The sequence below is a fragment of the Pteropus medius genome, unplaced genomic scaffold (genome assembly GCF_902729225.1).
Source record: "Pteropus medius unplaced genomic scaffold, Ma_sr-lr_union100, whole genome shotgun sequence".
NCBI lineage: Eukaryota > Metazoa > Chordata > Mammalia > Chiroptera > Pteropodidae > Pteropus > Pteropus medius.
This window is the reverse complement of record NW_024352949.1, coordinates 1,709,260-1,725,080: the sequence shown is the minus strand read 5'-3', so window position 1 is coordinate 1,725,080 and position 15,821 is coordinate 1,709,260. Positions and strand designations below refer to the sequence as shown.

At 32.0% G+C, this 15,821-nt stretch overlaps 1 pseudogene; it reads right to left on the bottom strand.

Annotated features, from left to right (window-relative positions):
- Positions 1–369: 369 nt before the first annotated feature.
- On the bottom strand, positions 370–488 carry LOC120592740 (uncharacterized; annotated as a pseudogene).
- Positions 489–15,821: the final 15,333 nt, after the last annotated feature.

Here is a 15,821-nt window from a genome sequence, read left to right as displayed (position 1 = left end):
GATGAGGAAATTTAAGCTCTGGAAAATATGTGACTTGCCCACACTCCTCCAGTAAGTGGTGATGCTGGGATTCATATTCAATAGATAGAAGAACATTTAGAGAAAATATAATGAGTAGAAGCTAAAAAAGAAAACTCTCACAACCCATAGTAGGGGCAAGATGCCTGTTGGTATCACACTTTTTATTTTTATTTTATTTTATTTATTTTATTTTATTTTATTTTATTATTTTATTTTATTTTATTTTATTTTATTTATTTTATTTATTTTATTTTATTTTATTTTATTATTTAGGTGAGGCAACCCTTGGTTGACCTCACAGATTGCGAAGACCTTGTCAGCTTACAATCCCTTATTTTTTATTTTTTACACCAACAGCACTTGGTCTTCTTAGGTGGTCTCCCATCCAAATACTAACCAAGCCCAACCCTGCTTAGCTTGCAAGATCAGATGGGATCTGGCTTGTTCAGGGTGGCATTGCCGTAGACTGGTATCACACTTTAGCGGTCATGAATTCAAGACCTTGTTTTACAAAATAATACCAAATCCTCTGAGAAACACTATCATTCCTTATCATTATTCCTTAACACTAGAGTAAACAGAATAATATTATCTAGAGTACATTGGTCTATAGTTTTCTATTTTTGTACTTCTTTTGCCTGTTTTGGTATCAGGGTAACATTACCGTCATAAAATAAATTGGAAAGTCTTCATTCTTCTATTTTAAGGAAGAGAATGTGTAAAATTGGTGTTAATTATACTTTTGGTAGAATTTTTGGTTGAATTCTCAGGTAAAACAATCCGAGCTTAGAGATTTATTTTGGGGGAGATTTGAAATTACAAATTAATATTATTAATTGTCATAAAACTAAAGTATTTGTTAGTAGAGAGTTTGTGCTTTTGAAAGAATTGGTCTATTTTATCTAAGTTGCCAAATTGGAATGTATAATGTTGTTTGTATTACCTTCTTATTATCCTTCTAATGACTGCAGGGTCTGCAGTAACATTTCCTGTTTCTTCTCAAGAATGAGTATCACTCTTAGCAATTTGTGTCTTCTGTCTTTTTTCTTTGTCAGTCTTGCTAGAGATTTGTCAAATATATTGATATTTTCAAAGAGCCAGTTTTTAATTCACTTTTTTTTTCTGTTTCAAATTCCTTGATTTCTGTTCTTACTTCTATTATGTCATTCCTCCTCCCTGCTTTGACTTTATTTTTCTCGACTTTTTCTAGTTTATTGAGATAGCATCTTAGATCATTAATTTGAGACCTTTCTAATGTGTTTAGTGCTGTAAATTTTCCTTTCACCATTACTTAAGCTATATTCTACAAATTTTAATAAGTTGTACTTTTATTTTTATTCAGTTCAATTTTTTATTTCCATCAACATTATCACCTGTTTTATTAAATTCTCTAAGGTGACATTTTACAAGGGTTACTTTTTTTTTTAACTTATCTTTCTGTTATTAATTATTTTTTTTAATTTTATTATGTCATAAAACATACTCTGTATCATTGCAGTTCTTTTATATCTCTTAAGGTCTCTGTCTACCCACACCAGGATATGGTCTATCTTGACAAATGTTCTATGGGTGTTAAAAAATATATGGATATTCTGCTGTTATTAGATAATATATTAGATAATTATAGTCTGTTAGTTGAGAGTGTTTTTAATTCTATATCCTTTCCGGTTTTCTATCTAGTTGATCTATCAACTGTTGAGAAAGGGCTATTAAAATCTCCAATTAAAACTGGCTTCGCCTATTTTCCCTTTTAGTTCTGTCAGTATTTTTTTCACATTTTTTTACATCTCTGTTGCTTGGTACATACACATTTAGAATCAAGTTGTCTTCCTGATGTATTAACGCTTTTGTCATTTTATAATGACTCTATCTCTCATAATTTTCTTTCCTCTGAAGGCTGATTTATCTAATATTAATATAACTATCCCCTTTTCCATTTATTAATATTTGCATGATATACCTTTGCTATTATTTTACTTTCGATATGACTATTTGTTATATTTGAAGTAGATTTCTTATATGTATATGTGTGTGTGTCTGTCTGTCTGTGTTTTAAGTTACCCTGCCAATTTCTGTCTTTTGTGTATTTATACCAATTATCTATAATGTAATTACTGTTCTAAGGGCTTAACTCTGATATTTTACTTTTTGTTTTTCATTTGTTCTTTCTGGTTTGTTATTGTTTATTTTCTATGTCTTAGTTCAGACTTCTATAAAAAAGTACCATAGACTGTGTGGCTTATCTATCTATCTATCTATCTATCTATCTATCTATCTATCTATCTATCTATTTATTACATAAAAATGTATTTATTTATTTCTCACAGTTCTGGAGGCTGGAAGGCCAAAATCAGGTTGTCAGCATGGTTAATTCCAGTGAGAACCTTTTTCTGGGCTGCAGACTGCCAACTTCTCTGTGTATTCTTACAGAGCATAAGAGGAGTAAGATATCTCTTTGACTTTTTCTTACAATAGCGCTAATTCCATCACCAACAAGACCTCATATCTTCCTAAAGTTCCCATATTCAAATGCCATCATGTCGGGAATTAGATCTCAACATGTGAATTTGGAGGAGACACAAATATTCAGTCCATAACAATCTGTTTGTCTATTTTTTTTTCTGCCTTCATGTGGGTCACTTGAACATATTTTAGGAATCTATTTTTTCTTATCTTTAGTTTTTATGTCTTTTTATGTAACTTGCAAGTGGTTATTCTAGGTATTATATTATATGACTTCACAATTTCCCAGTGTCATTATTTTACCAGTTCATTGATGCGAAGAAACCCTACCTTACTATATTTCCAATTACCCTACTACATTTGCAGTATAATTGTGTTACACACTTACTCTAAATAAATTTAGGACTACGTAAGACAGTGGTAATGATTTTGCTTCAACCATCAAACATAATTTAGAATATCCAAGATGAAGAAGAAAGTCTATTTTATTTACCCGTGTGTTTGCTCTCATCGTGCTCTTTCTTCTTAATGTTTCGAGATTTTTTTCTTTTTTATTTCTTTTCTGTTTAGAGAATTTACTACAGCCATTCCTTTGGCTAAGTCTCTTGTAAACATATTCTTCTAGTTTTACTTCTTCTGAATTTGTCTTTTTCATCAACTTTATGAAATATAATTGACATATAACATTGTATAAGTTTAAGGTGTATGCTTTGTTGATTTGATGCACTTATATGTTGCAAAATGGTTACCACCATAGTGTTACCTAATACCTTCACCTCGTTATATAACTATCATTTCTTTTCTGTAGTGAGAACATTTAAGATTTGCTCTCTTAAAATTTTCAAGCATATTCTATAGTATTAATATAATCTAATAGTATATATTAGATTCCTAGAACTTATTCATCTGAAAACTGGAGTTTGTTAATGTTTTACCAACATCATCCCATTCCGCCCCCCAGGCCCTAGTAACCAACATTGTAATCTTTGTTTCTATAAGTTCTACTTTTTTTTTTTATTTCAGAGGTAAGTAATATCATACAATACTTGTCTTTCTCTGTCTGACTTATTTCACTTAGCATAATGCTCTCAGATTCCATCCATGTTGTCACAAATGGCAGGATTTCCTTCTTTCTCATGCCTAATTTTATACATATACATACATATATGCATACACATACACACACATACACACATATATACATGTACATATACATATACATATACATATACATATACATATACATATACATATACATAGAAAGAGAGAGAGAGAATCAGGTCTTCTACTTAGGTTGTTTCCATATCTTGGTTATTGTGAGTTATGTTGCAATAAACATGGGGATACATATATATCTCGGATATAATGTTTTAATTTCTTTTGGACTATACCCAAAACAAAATTGCTGAATGATATGGTAATTCTAGTTTTTAGTTTTTTTGAGGAACCCCATATTGTTTTTCATAGTGGCTGCACCATCATGTCTTCTAGTTTTACTTCTTTTGTATATGTCTTGATTTATTTTCATTCTTAGAGAATAGTTTTGGTAGATATAGAATGTGCTTATGGCAGTACTTTTCTTTCAGCATTTGCAGAAGTCTATGCCAAATATAATCCCAAACAAAATCCCAACAGGTTATTTTGTAGATATTGACAAACTAATTATAAATTTATATACAGAGGCAAAAGATTCAGAATAGGCAACTCAATATGGAAGGAGAATAAAGTCTGTGAACTGACACTACCCGACTTTAAGAATTACTATAAAAAATACAATAATCAAGATAGTGTGGTATTGGTGAAAGATTAGATCAGTAGAACAGAGTAGAGAACACAGAATAGACTCCCATAAAAACAGTCAACTGGTCTTTGACAAAGGAGCAAGGGCAATTCAATAAAAAAAAGTCTTTTCAACAATCGTGCTAGGACAACTAAAACAAATGCAATGCAAAAAAAATGACTTTAGACCTAGACATACTCACCACAAAAATTATCAAATGAATCAAGACTTAAATGTAAAACACAAAATTATGAAACTCATAGAAGATAATGTAGGAGAAAAAGATGACCTTAAATTTAGTGATAACTTTTAAATACAACAACAAAGAAATAATTTATGAAAGAAATCATCAATAAGCTGGACTTTATTGAAATGAAAACCTTCTTCTCTGTGAAAGACACTGACAAGAGAATGAAAATTAAAAAGCAAGCCACAGAATGGGATATTTACAAATCACATATCTGGATAAACAACTGTTATCCTAAATATAGAAAGAACTATTAAAACTCAAAATAAAAAACAAATGTCCCCATTAAAAATGGACAAGATGTAGGGATGGAGCTGTAAAGGGGTGGAGTTTTTGTATGTTATAAAATTTAAGTTAGTATATATTCAAATTAGAGTATTATAATTTTAAGATGTTAAATGAAATTCTGTGATAACTGCAAGAAAATGGCTTTAGAATATATCCAAAAGAAAATGAGAAAGTAATTTAAACATTTCATTATAAAAAATCAACTAAACATAAAAGCAGACAGTAATGTAGAAAATGAGCAGCTAAAAAGCTACGAAGCATATACAAACAAATAGAACAATGACAGCAGTAAGTCTCTCTTATTAGTAATTACTTTAAATGTAAATGAATTACACTCTTCAATCGAAAAACAGAGATATACAGAATGAATAAAAACACATGATCCAAATATACTCTCTCTACAAGAAACTCGCCTAAGATTCAAAGACATAAATAGGTTGAAAGTGAAAGATGAGAAAAAATATTTTGTGTAAATAGTAAATTAAAGAGAGCAAGCGTGGCTATACTAATATCAGACTAAATAGATTTTAAGTCAAAAAAGTTTACAAGAGACAAGAAGGACATTACATATTAATAAAAACTTAAATACAGCAAGAAGATATAACAATTAAAAATACATATGCACCTAATGACAGACCATCAAAATATATGAAGCAAAAACTGACAGACTTGAAAAGAGAAATAGACAGTTCTACAATTATAATTGAAGACTTTAATACCCCACTTAACAATAATGAATAGAACAACCAGACAGAAAATGACTAACAAAATAGAGGACTTAAACCATCTTAGATCTATAGTAGATATATATAGAACACTGCACCCAATAACAACAAAATGTACATTCTTCTTAAGTGCACATGAAACATTTTTCAGTGTAGATCATATGTTAGGACACAAATCAAGTTTTAATAGATTTTAAAAGATAGTATCAAATTACACTCTCTGACTACAACAGTATGAAGTTAGAAATTAAGAACAAAAGGAAAACTATAAAATTCACAAAATTGTGAGAATTAAACAACATATTTTTAAACAACTAATTGATTAGAGAAGAAATCAAAAGGGAGATTAGAAAATACCAATAAATAAAATTAAATCACAAAATAACAAAATTTATGGGATACAGTAAAAACAGTGCTAAGGAAGAAATCTATAGCTGTAAACACATATTTAAAAAATAATAATAAAAATATCAAATCAACAACCTAACTTTACAACTTAAGGAGCTACCAGAAGGAAGGAAATAATAAAGATGAGAGTAGAGATAAATGACAGGGCATTAGTGCACCTCATTATAGCCTAGTGAGTTGGAAGTCTTGTCTCTCCATTCAGCATTTGCTGGTGTGGATGGATATGAAGTCACTGTTAACCTGTGGTGTTTGGCTTCAATTTAGTGATTGTCATCTACGAGTGTTTAGGCATTGCTGCTAGACTGTCCTTATTCTGGTTTGCTGCCTTTTAGAGGGCTTTTTGGTCATTTGACATTCTGGATTGTTGGCTTCTTTAGCTCCAAATCTGTAATATATGAAGCAAAAAGAAAATCTGGAGAGCTCACCACCGTGTTATTTCCTGGGTCTCAAGATGTCTAGCTGGTCCTTCTTCTCTCTACCATTCACAGTTTTCTTATAGATATTTTATATATAATGTCCAGGGGTTTTAGTTGTACTTAGTAGAAGGAATGAGGTAAAATATGTCTAATCTCCCTAGAGTGGAAGTCTCTACATACTCTTTTATTTATAATCAGTTTGATTTCTGTATTTTTAAACAACAGATGTGTAACTTGTTTATTATAGTCATATTTGAAAAAATCTTGGAGTTAATGTTATAATGCCACTCACCGAAAGTGATAAAATCGGAGAGGTAAGGTAATATGGAACAGCTACAACAGATTGAAATTCCCACCATGGCCAGAGAGTCCAAGCCATGTGTCTAGGGTCCAGCAATGAAAGCAGGCTGATCTCTCACCAGATGAAAGCCATGTTCTCAAAAGAGGGGAGTAGACTTCTTCAGAAAATCATTACTGCAAGAGGAAGTAAATGAATTGGAAAAAGATCCACACCACAACTAGCCTTGAACTCCAAAGAACAAAGAGGAGCAAGTGAGATTTCTCTAGAGGAGCCACAGATAATTTATAATAACTGCTAGCATGAAAATGTCTTACTGACTTCACATTTGAGCACTTGTTAGTGGAGAGTGCCAGTTTTCTAGTAGGTTTTATTTCCTCTGTTGGTTTAAGCTTAAGTGCATTAGAGGATACTCGCAACCACAAATTATGGTTATTTGTTACCTATAAGATGGCACCAGGTTATACTTGAACTCAGTGCTGTGGGCTCATGAGTTCTAATGTCCATTTTCTGATTTAAAGATTTAATTTTGACCACATAAAAGTATGAAGTAAAGATTAGTCTTAAAAATATTAATAATTAAATTTATTAACTTTTTAAGTTGAATCCCACTTCCTAGTAAATAACTTAAAATAATTTAATTTATTAATTTTGCGGCTTTTCTAAATGTTATTAAATTGAGGATTAATTTGCATAGAATCACTGCTTAAATAGTCTTTCGCTAATTTTTACCTTTTTTGTCCCTGTTAACTGTATCATGTACAGTCAAAATTAATCCAATGTTATATGCCCTTGTTTTACAATAAGCACTAATCCAAGTGCTTCAATAATACTATTTCAGATGTTATTCCAGCTCCTTGACAATCTTTCAATAAAAGTGACTCATGATTTACTGAGGTACCATATTGTATCCTTGATTTGTTCCTAATTGTTAGAAAAATTTTCTTCCTTATCAAACTAAATTCTATGTATATGTGGTTTCCATTCACCACTAGAGCAAAAGAGAGCAAGATAAGCCCCTTCTTCACATGAAGTTCCTTCAAATGGTTAAAATAGAGGTCATATTCTCTCTCACTCCTTTCTGTTCCTAACTCTTCTATTGTCCAGCCTAAACAAAAACAACAAATGAACAAACAAATAAATAAATAATACAAATAAAACAATAGCAAGAAAATCTTCTGTTTCTTTCTATTATGCCTCTTATGACGTGATTTCGTTTTCTTACTAACTGATGATTTCTAATCTATTACCACTTCCATATCCCAGAGCCCTCCTCGACTCACCCTCATGGCCCACAACTGGACACTGTATTTATATCGGCTCGACCCCAGATCACATTACTTTTCTGTTATATCCAAACAAAAGTCTTTATTTAAGGACTATTTATTGAGCAACTACTTTCTTGAGAACAAAGAGATATAGAAAATAGAAATCAAAGCCTTAAGCCAGATATGGTGTTGTAGGGATCCATAAGATGTTTATAAATCTACAATATATTAGAAAGAAAATGGTAAATGCCAAGAGAGAGTTAGAGATTGTGTTTTATGATGGCACAGATGACAGAAAGATTGCATCTGGCTAGGACATGAAAAATTTTATAACGTGAAAGGCATTTAGAATTAATTCTTGATAGGTGGCTATGATTTAGATTATAGAGGTAATATAGAGGGAATTACAAGTTGACTGATATTTAATTTTTACTCACTACCAAAATGTTTTAGTTAATATCTAAAGCTATACTTGTCTTTATTAATATATTTGCAAAATTGTTTCTGTTTTATTTTTTTACTTTTAATCAAATGTAAAGTATTATTTAACCTATATTAAAATTTAATTTTTAAATTATTCTAGATATTTAAGATAGTTTGATATCTTTATCTTGCTATCCTTAGCGTTCAGTACCCACCTAGCTTCCCATAAACCAATAATTTTATACATTTTCCTTTTACTCCTTCCTCCAAGAAGATAAGGGAAGTGGGCCAGGACCAAGCTAAGAACAGGCCTGAGCTCCCTCTGGAAACTACCCTCCAAGGTAATCTTCATCTCATTCATCACTCTTCAGCTTCCACATTCTTCAACTCACATCTTGCCATCTTTCCCAAATCATAACAGGAGACCCCCAGGTGCCTTGTTGAAACCCAGGTCTGTTTACCAGATAACAGCATGGACAAAAAAGAAATTAGGCCAGTCTGCATAATAACTTGTTCTTACTTAGTAAATCCATAGTGACTGACAATCATTTCTTCTTTTCCCAACATTTAGAAATTATTTCTATACTTGTGTTTAAATTTTACAACATTCTTTCAACTCTATAATCGGTAGAATTCTCTCTCAACAGTGACACTTAGAAATTTATTTTCTATACTGCCATCAGTTTCCTAGTCTTCCCTACTCTACAGGTTTCAACAATTACCCACAGTGGTCAGTGATCCCAGTCACACAGTTATTTCACAAATATAAACACTTTTTTTTTTTCCCACTTAAGTATACAATTCATTTTGGTCAAGAGGCTCAAACTCTTATCAAGTAAAGTGTAGGAGTGAGTAAAATTTTCTCTTAAGATCTCCCTGAGCTTAGATTTCCTTCTAACAATATTCATCTTATCTTTTCTGTCTAAAATGATTTAGTTTGGTGGGGGAGACTGAATAAACATAGGAATTAACGAGTTTTGTTTTGTTTTTTTTATCGTTCATCAGCATTTCCCCACTGACCTCTGGCAGACTTTTTTAGTTCTCTTCATTTGATTCTTTAGAACAGCTTTGTAATAGCATAAAGACATAGAATATGTGCATAACTGCTGACCTTGAACAAGAGATCTGCTCTACTAGGCCTCCATCTTCTGCTCTGAAAAATGAGAATAATGATAGGAAGTTATGAGTCCATTACAGCACTAAAAGAAATACAATGTGACTCTGGCAGGCATCCAGTAACTGGTAATTCATACACCATTTTTTAATTAATGTATTTAAGATATCTAATATTTTTGCTAAGTTTTTTGTTTATATCATCTTTAAAACAAACAACATATGCCCTGTTATTCTTTTGTATTTATTCTTGCTCATATCTCATTTTTCTGTTTGTGCCTTTTGTATATGTGAACTGCATTTAGATCAATTAAACAACATGAATAAATAGCACAGTGTTTAGTTAAAAAAAAAAGAAACAAAATACACATGTTGCAGGGCTTCATTCATATAAAATTCAAAGAGCCTAAATGTACTAGAGTGTGTAAAAGCATGCTTATATTTGAAAATTATTCAGAAGAGTAAGATAGGCAATCCTGACCTCTCAGGAGAGGGAGAGCCAGGATAGGAAAGGGAGAGGGCTCTTGGTGCTGCCAGATCTGGGTAGTAAATACAATGTGATCATATTGTACTAACTCATTATGCTGTGTATTCGCGTTTTATTTATGTTTGTTTCACAATAAGAGGATTTTTTTAGGTTATTTAAAACTAATTTAATTTTAAGGTTATTTAAAGTTAACTGTATACATTATAAAATGTGTGAAAATGGGAACAAAGAGAATAATTTTATTACAAACAGAAAATTCTCATTAAATTTGACTAAATTTTACTATAATTTTGAACTATGAAGGGTCAAGCAATGATAAATCTCACAGATCCTATAATCTCTTTGTCAAAGTTGTTACCTCAGTTCATGCTCACAATTCCTGTCTGATTTCACACAAAGGTGTGAACCAGTGTCACACAGAGGGCATGTTGTACAGTGCCATGTCAGAAAAACTCTTGAACCTCCTCATCATTATCATGTGTCCCTTCCCCAGCCTACTCCCAAACATCTCACATCCTCCCCAACAAACACAAATCAGCCATTTGGTCAAATAAAGCAATACTATATCTGACACAATTTTGGACAAGAGAAATAATCTAATGCACCTCATTGAACCTATGACATTTCTTTTCCAATCCCCTCATCTTTCAAATTAATCTCATAGATGAATAAAGTCTCAGAGAACCCAAGATATGTTGGACTAATGAAATAAATTATTATGTCCTTTTTTTAAATAGTGCATTGTGACAAATGTACCAACAATCAAACCAAATAAAATTTTTACATTTTACTTTATAGCTACGTTCTTAAAACTTAGAAAAATAAATTTTCTGTCCCAGTAGGGTAGAGTAGACCCATTTCTCTCTGTTCCCCCCGACTAAATACAACTATAAGTCCTGGATATTACCAAAGGCAAATAATGAAAGGTAGTAAGAGAAAGATGAACAAGTTTGGGAACTTGGAACTTTGAGAAAACCTCCCCATCAGGATGGCTACAGCCCCCTTCTTTACCACAAGAAGAAGGAGACTCAGTCCCAGGGCTTTTTAACCCTCAACCTACAACAGAGGACAGCACAGGAAGTCCCATTCCTTCCTGGAGGGAACAAAGTACCTCAACAGCACTGGGCAACATCACCTCAGGGGAAGCAGTTCCTTCCTGCAAGACCTGAGACACCCCTCCCTACACAGAGATAGTAAATCGGGCACAGTGCTCTGGTAGATAGTATCATCACAACAAGTGTCAAGCCAGAGAAGCCTCTTCACTTCAGTAAGCTTGACTTCGTCCCCATGGGACACATGGAGTGGGCCATCAGGCAGAGGGACTGCTACAACAAGCCAGCCTATTTGTCTCACAAACTGAGACTCACTTCCTCTGACAAGACATTCCACAGATACACAAGAATATGCTGAACTGACGTTTGTAATAGAAACTTTTAGAGCAGTTTAGGGGCACAGAAAAAATGAGATTTCCAATATACCCTCACATGCATGTCCTCCCTTATTATCAACATTTTCTGCTAGAGAGGTCCATTTGTTATAACTGTTGAACCTATGTTGAAACACCATTATCAGTCAAGTCCCTAGTTTATATTACAGTTCACTCTTAGTGTTGTACATTCTATGGATTTGAACAAATATATGACAAGTACTCACCATAGTAGTATCATACAGAGTAGTTTCACTGTCCTAAAAATATTATGCTCCACCTAGCCATCCATCCCTCCCTCCAACCCCTGACAACCACTAATCTTACTGTTTCCATAGTTTTGCCCTTTCCAGGATGTCATATTGTTGGAATCATACAACAATATGATTGCCTTCTTTCACTTAGTAATACAGGCATACTTCAGAGATAATGTAGGTTCAGTTCCAGAAAACCACAGTAAAGTGAATATTGCAATAAAGTGAGTCACGTGGATTTTTTGGTTTCCTAGTATATATAAAGTTATATTTACACTATACTGTAGTCTATTAAGTGTGCAATAGCATTATGTCTAAAAAACAATGTATATTCCTTAATTTAAAATATTTTATTACTAAAAAATGCTACAGATCATGTAAGTCTTCAGGGAGTCATAATATTTTTACTGGTGAAGGGTCTTGCCTCAGAATTGATGATTGTTGACTGATTAGGGTTGTGGTTGCTGAAGGTTGAGGTGGCTGTGGCAATTTCTTAAAACAAGACACCAATGAAGTTTGTTGCATTGATTGACTCTTCCTTTCATGAATGATTTCTCCTTAGCATGTGATGCTGTTTTACCTAAAGTAGAACTTTTTTTTTTCAGAATTGTAGTCAAACCTCTCAAACCTTATTGCTGCTTTATCAATAAGTGTATACAATATTCTAAGTTCTTTCTTGTCATTTCAACTATCTTTACAGTATCTTCTCCATGAGTAGATTCCATCTTAAGAAACTATTTTTTTTGCTCATTGATAGGAAGCAACACCTCATTTATTAAAGTTTTATCATGAAATTGCAGAAAACCAGTCAAATCAGGTTCTACTTCAAATTCTAGTTCTCTTGTTATTTCCACATCTGCATTTACTTCCTTCATTGAAGTCTTGAACCCTTCAAGTCCTCCAGGATAGTTGAAATCAGCTTCTTCCAAATTCCAGCTAATGTTGATATTTTGACCTCTTCTCATGAATCACAAATCTTCTTAATAAAATCTAGTATGGTGAATCATTTCTAGAAGGTTTTTAATTTATTTTGCCCAGATCCATCAGAGAAATCACTATTCTTTCACACGTAACAAAATGTTCTGATTACTGTAGCTTCACAATAAGTCTTCAAGTGTGGTAGTGTCAATCCTCAAACTTCACTATTCTCCTTTAATATTGAGTTGGCTATTCAGGGTCTTTTAACTCTTCATATAAACTTTAGAATAAGTGTGTCAATATGTAGAAAATAATTCGCTGAGATTTTTATTGAGATGTATTTACTTTATCTATCAAGTTGAGAAAAATTGACGTTTGGACAATATTGAGTTTTATTATCCATAATTATATATCTTCATTTATTTAGTTATTCTTTGATCAAAGTTTTATAGTTTTCCTCATATTGATGTTGTGCATATTTTGTTAGGTTTATACTTAAGTATTCGATTTTTAGGACCTAATATAAATAGTATTGTATTTTAATTTTTAATTATTCAATTGTTCATTGCAAATACATAAGAAGGTAAATTATATTTGTATATTAACCTTGTATATTGTAACCTTTCTGTAATCACTTATTAGTATCAGGCTTTTTTTTTTTTTTTTTTGTAGATCAAGGTTGACATCAACAGTTATAAATCATGTTGACAGCATGTACATTTGGAATAATATGATGGAAATTACACCTTTTCCCTGTGATTTTTCTCTCAAAATCTATAACTTCAGTTTAATTATAAGAAAAATATCAGACAAATGTCAATAGGACAGCATCCTACAAAACACTATACCAAAACTTCTCAAAACTTTCATAGTTATCAAAAACAAGGGAAATCTGAGAAACTGCCACAACCAAGAGAAGCCTAATAAGTTATAACCACTGAATGTAATGTAGTATCTGAAATGGGATCCTAAATCAGAAAAGGAGCATTAGGTGAAAACTAAGAAAACCTGAATATAGTATGGATTTTAAACATGTTTTATCAATATCTGTTCATTAATTTGTGACAAATGATTAATACTAACCTAAGATACTAATAGCAGAGGAAACTGTATGTGAGGAATAGGGGAAATATTGGAACTTTCTGTACTATCTTCTTAATTTCTTTGTAAATCTAAAATTGTTCTAAAATTAAAGTCTATTAATAAAAAAAGAGAAACAAGAGGGATGTTTGTGATAATGGAAGTGCTCATAAGATGATGGACACACGAACCTGTACATGTGATAAAAATGTATAGAGCTAAACATACACACACACACACACACACACACACACACATACAAATGATGACAAGTAAAACTGGGGAAATATGAATAAGAATGATAGATTGTATCAATGTCATTACCCTGGTTGTGATATTGTGGAACTATAGTTTGCAAAATATTACAATCGAGGTAAACTGGATATAAGATAAAACTGCATGTGAACCTATAAATACTTCAATAAAATTTTAATTAAAAAAATTAAACAGTACAACCAATGAAATAGAATCAGTAATAAAAAGCCTCTCTGAAAACAAAAGTCCTGGACCAGATGGCTTCATAGTTGAATTTTACCAAACATTCAAAAAAGAATTAACACCTATTCTTCTCCAACTATTCCAAAAATTTCAAGAAGAGGTAAGGCTCCCTAACTCTTTTTAGGAAGCCACCATTACCTTGATTCCAAAACCAGACAAAGACATTACAAATAAAGAAAACTATAGGCCTATATCTCTTATGAACATTGATGCAAAAATCCTCAACAAAATATTAGCAAACTGAATTCAGCAATACATTAAAAATATCATACACCATGATCAGGTTGGATTTATTCCTTGGATGAGAGATTGGTACAATATTTGCAAATCAATTAATGTCGATTGAAAGAGAAAAACCATATGATCATATCAATAGAAGCGGAAAAGGCATATGATCATATCAATAGAAGCAGAAAAGGCATTCGACAAAATCCATCATCCAGTTATGACAAAAGCTCTCAGCAAAGTGAGAATAGAAGGAACATACCTCAACATAATAAAAGTCATGTCTGACAAACCTACAGCTAACATCATATTCAATGGGAAAAGGCTAAAAGCATTTTCCTTAAGATCAGGAACAAGACAAGAATGCCCACTTTCACCACTCCTCTTTAACATTGTATTGGAAGTCTTAGCCACAGCAATAAGACAAGAAAGAAAAATAGAAAGCATCCGAATTGGAAAGGAAGAAGTAAAACTTTCGTTATTTGCTGATGACATGATACTATATACAAAGAACCCTAAAGATTCCACAAAAAGAAACCTGTTAGAAATGATCAATGAATTCAGGAAAGTAGCAGGGTACAAAATAAATACTCAGAAGTCAGCAGTATTTTTATAGATCAATGATGAACTTTAGAAAGAGAAATTAAGAAAACAATCCCATTTACAATTGCATCAAAAACTATAAAATACCTGAGAATCAAATTAACCAAGGAGGTAAAAGACCTATTCTCTGAAAATTATAAGTCATTGAAAAAAGAAACTGAATAAGATACAAATAAATGAAAGCATATACCGTGCTCATGGGTAGGAAGAATCAACGTCATTAAAATGGCCATATTACCCAAAGCAATCTATAGATTCAATGCAATCCCTACCAAAATACCAAGGGCATTTTCAGAAAGGTAGAACAAATAATCCTAAAATTTATATGGAACCATAAAAGACCCCAAATAGCCATGGCAATCTTGAGAAAGAAGAACAAAGTTGGTGGTATCACACTACTTGATATATTACAAGGCTACAGTAATCAAAACAGCATGGCACTGGCATAAAAACAGATACTTTGATCAATGGAATACAATAGAGAGCCTAGAAAAAAACCCACACATATACACTCACTTAATATATGTCAAAGGAGACAAGAATGTACAATGGAGTAAAGGCAGTCTCTTCAATAAATGATGTTGGGAAAATTGGACAGATACATGCAAAAAAAGAAAAAAGAAAAGAAAAAGAAAAGAAATTGGATCACCTTCTTACACCATATGCAAGAATAGCCAAGAAATGGATTAAAGTCTCAAATATAAGATCTGAAACTATAAAACTTCTAGAAAAAAACATAGGCAGTAATCTCTCTGATAGTGCTACTAGTAATTTATTTTAGGGCATATCTTCTCAGGCAAAGGAAACAAAAGAAAAAATAAACAAATGGGACTACATCAAACTAAAAAGGTTTTGTACAGCAAAAGAAATCATCAACAAA